The sequence below is a fragment of the Schistocerca piceifrons genome, chromosome X, assembly GCF_021461385.2.
Source record: "Schistocerca piceifrons isolate TAMUIC-IGC-003096 chromosome X, iqSchPice1.1, whole genome shotgun sequence".
Taxonomy (NCBI): Eukaryota; Metazoa; Arthropoda; class Insecta; order Orthoptera; family Acrididae; genus Schistocerca; species Schistocerca piceifrons.
Window position 1 is genome coordinate 816,311,784 of NC_060149.1, and position 4,456 is coordinate 816,316,239.

The window sequence follows — 4,456 nt, forward strand, 5'->3', positions numbered from 1 at the left end:
TTTCTTATGCAGAAATCACATGTGAATGTTGGTTGCTTGTAACAAAACGTCTACCAGCATGTGTCGAAATTGGACAGCGGTTGTATCGCGGCCTACGGCAACTGCAGTTTATGGTTCTGCGATACTGCTGCTCGCAAAGGTCGGAACCCCAGGACTCTCATGCAAATGTGTGTTCGATGAGTTCAGCAAGGCCATAATCAATCCCATGTATTACCTGAAGAGCCTCGCCTGACTAGTGGACTACAGGATAGATGTTCGTTCGACAGTGTTGGATTGTAGAGCCACAACACGTACCTTAGACCACGAAATAGCCTTCACATTTGCATTGATCAGAAACTAATATCAGTCAAACGTCTGATTTCTATTTCATTAGTCTCGTCAGCCACCTCGCTGACAAGGCTGTTACTACACGCATTTAAATTGTTGATAACAAACAACTCACATTTCAGAGAAATCTGTACTATCTAGAGCTGTGGTTCCTAAGCTGGGGGAGAGGGAATGAAATATTCTGAGGTAAAAAAAACTATAACTTCATGAAACTTAGTTATTTATAAGAGTTCATTACTATTATCACTATCTTGGAAGATTATAAAACTGATTACATAAGTTATCAATAATTACGTTTTCTCAGTTACTCTCATTAATGCGTGACAATGTGCAGTGGAGGTTATGGGTTCTCATATCGTCCATCCACTACACACATACTTTGTGCTTCCTACCATGCACATCACACGGTAAATGTGAGACATATACGTATCATACACAAAATACCTGATGAACATATGCTCTCCAAGTTGTAGATAGTTCCATCAGTACACCCACAATTACTTCATTACTCACTTCGAAACACGCAAGTGAACTAATTATCAGTACAACACAATATTAATTACGAAAGTGCTACAACAGTGCTCGACACATTATTATTATTATTCTCTGTCTTCTCAGACGTTATGTCTGGTCAAAAATGGAATGTAACGCGGACCTTGATCAAGCGTGACTTCCTTTTAACTGTACGGTGTATGTTACATTGCATTTAGGAACTTTCGGGTAATTGAACATGTATCAATAATTACAAATTTCTGTAGTTGTATATATAAGTTTGGATGTAGCTGTATTGCGTTGATGTACTGGTGGATATTGTGTGGTACGACTCCTGTAGTTGATAGTATAATTGGTATAGTGTCAGCTTTATCCTGATGCGACATGTCCTTGACTTCCTCAGCCAGTTTGATGTATTTTTCAATTTTTTCTCCTGTTTTTTCTGTATATTTGTTGTATTGGGTATGGATATTTCGATTAGTTGTGTTAATTTCTTCTTTTTATTAATGAGTATGATGTCAGGTTTGTTATGTGTTGTTGTTTTATCTGTTATAATGGTTCTGTTCCAGTATAATTTGTATTCATCATTCTCCAGTACATTTTGTGGTGCATACTTGTATGTGGAAATGTGTTGTTCTATTAGTTTACGTTGTATCGCAAGTTGTTGATGTATTATTTTTGCTATATTGTCATGTCTTCTGGGGTATTCTGTATTTGTTAGTATTGTACATCCGCTTGTGATGTGATCTACTGTTTCTATTTGTTGTTTGTAAAGTCGGCGTTTGTCTGTTGTAGTATTAGGATCTTTAATAATATGCTTGCTGTAACATCTGGTTTATTGTTTGATCCTGTATTGCAATCATGAATCCTTCCTTCTCACTGTATATATTGCCTTTTCTTAGCCATGTGTTGGATGCGCCTTGATCGATGTGTGGCTGTGTTAGATGATACGAGTGCTTGCCATGTAGTGTTTCCTTTTTCCAATTTACTTTCTTCGTATCTGCTGATGTTATGTGATCTAAAGTGTTGTAGAAGTGGTTATGAAATTGCAGTGGTGTAGCCGATGTATTTATATGAGTGATTGCTTTGTGTATTTTTCTAGTTTCTGCTCGTTCTAGAAAGAATTTTCTTAAATTGTCTACCTGTCCATAATGCAGGTTTTTTATGTCGATAAATCCCCTTCCTCCTTCCTTCCTGCTTAATGTGAATCTTTCTGTTGCTGAATGTATGTGATGTATTCTATATTTGTGGCATTGTGATCGTGTAAGTGTATTGAGTGATTCTAGGTCTGTGTTACTCCATTTCACTACTCCAAATGAGTAGGTCAATATTGGTATAGCATAGGTATTTATAGCTTTTGTCTTGATTCTTGCTGTCAATTCTGTTTTCAGTATTTTTGTTAGTCTTTGTCTATATTTATCTTTTAGTTCTTCTTTAATATTTGTATCATCTATTCTTATTTTTTGTCTGTATCCTAGATATTTATAGGCATCTATTTTTTCCATCGCATCTATGCAGTCGCTGTGGTTATCCAATATGTAATCTTGTTTAGTGTGTTTTCCCTTGACTATGCTATTTTTCTTACATTTGTCTGTTCCAAAAGCCATATTTATATCATTGCTGAATACTTCTGTTATCTTTAGTAATTGGTTGAGTTGTTGATTTGTTGCTACCAGTAGTTTTAGATCATCCATGTATAGTAAATGTGTGATTTTGTGTGGGTATGTTCCAGTAATATTGTATCCATAATTTGTAGTATTTAGCATGTTGGATAGTGGGTTCAGAGCAAGCCAGAACGAGAAAGGACTTAATGAGTCTCCTTGGTATATTCCACGGTTAATCTGTGTTGGCTGTGATGTGATATTATTTGAATTTGTTTGGATATTAAGTGTGGTTTTCCTATTTTTCATTACTATGTTTAGGAACTGTATCAATTTAGGATCTACTTTGTATATTTCCAGTATTTGTAGTAACCATGAATGGGGTACACTATCAAAAGCTTTTTGGTAATCAATGTAGGCATAGTGTAGCGACCTTTGTTTAGTTTTAGCTTGACATGTCACCTCTGCATCTATTATCAGGTGCTCTTTACATCCTCGTGCTCCTTTGCAACAGCCTTTTTGTTCTTCATTTATAATTTTGTTCTGTGTTGTATGCGTCATTAATTTCTGTGTAATGACTGAAGTTAATATTTTGTATATTGTTGGTAGGTATGTTATGGGGCGATATTTTGCTGGGTTTGCTGTGTCTGCTCGATATTTAGGTTTCAGGTAAGTTATTCCATCTGTAAGTGTCTCAGGGAATGTGTATGGGTCTGCAGTGTAACTGTTAAATAATTTAGTTAGATGTGAATGTGTTGAGGTGAACTTCTTTAGCCAGAAATTTGCTATTTTATCTTTTCCAGGGGCTTTCCTATTGTGAGTAGAATTAATTGCTCGGGTGACTTCATGTTGCAAAATCATCACTTCAGGCATTTGTGGAATCATCTTGTATGCGTCTGTTTCTGCTTGTATCCACCGTGCATGCCTGTTATGCAGTACCAGGTTTGACCATATGTTGCTCCAGAAGTGTTCCATGACTGTTATGTTTGGTGGGTTGTCTATTTTAATGTGTGTGTTATCTATTGTCTGGTAAAATTTTTTTTGGTTTGTGTTGAATGTTTGGTTTTGTTTCCTTAGATTTTCACTTTTTTTGTATCTTCTAAGTCGTTTGGCCAATGCTTGTAATTTCTGCTTCTTTTCATCTAATTGCTCTATCGCTTCTTGTTGTGAGATTTTACCTAACCTTTTTCGTTTTTTGTCCGATACTTCATTTCTTATAAAGTGTGTTAGCTGTCCGATGTCTTTTCTCTGTTTTTCTATTCTGATCTGTAGCCTGTGTATTATTATTATTATTATTATTATTATTATTATTATTGTAATGATTATTATTACAGTGATGAGACAAAAAATAACTGGCAGCTTTTAGTCTTCTAATTTCTGAGAGTTCAGAAGCAAGGAGCGCGTCAACCTAGCGGTTTAAAAAAAAGGTAAGTATAGTGCACACATTTTAACTTGGTTGATCTGAAATGGGAGTGCAGGTGAAGCAAATGTCGCTAGGGAGAGGAATAGTTCAAGGGAGGTATGGTCTGCAACAAGTGTCTAATCTCAATGTGAATGGGTAATTTTCTTATGTGAGAGGGAGTCGTGAGCAGCATTCGCGATGCACCGGCAAGTGCTTCAAAATTCCTTCTAAAACAAACACACACACACACACACACACACACACACACATACACACACACACACACACACACACGACTACCCAAACACGACACATGGAAAAGAAATGTGGATTGCTTACGATGGCAACGAAAATAGAAACAAAGAACTGAATAGGTTCGGCACATGATTTATGATGTGCACTGACAGAGGGAAACTCAACTTACTTACTCACTGGTCATACCGGACTCGAGAGTCCATTACCGCAGCAACGTATTTTCGCCATCTGACCCTGTCCTTCCGTTCACCTTCAATACCTAGGCTCCTCAAATCAGCCTTCACATTGTCCTCCCATCTACGCCTCGGTCTCCCCACAGGACGTTTTCCTTCTGGGAACCCTACCAGTACTCTGCGCGCTGCCCTTCCCTCATCCATTC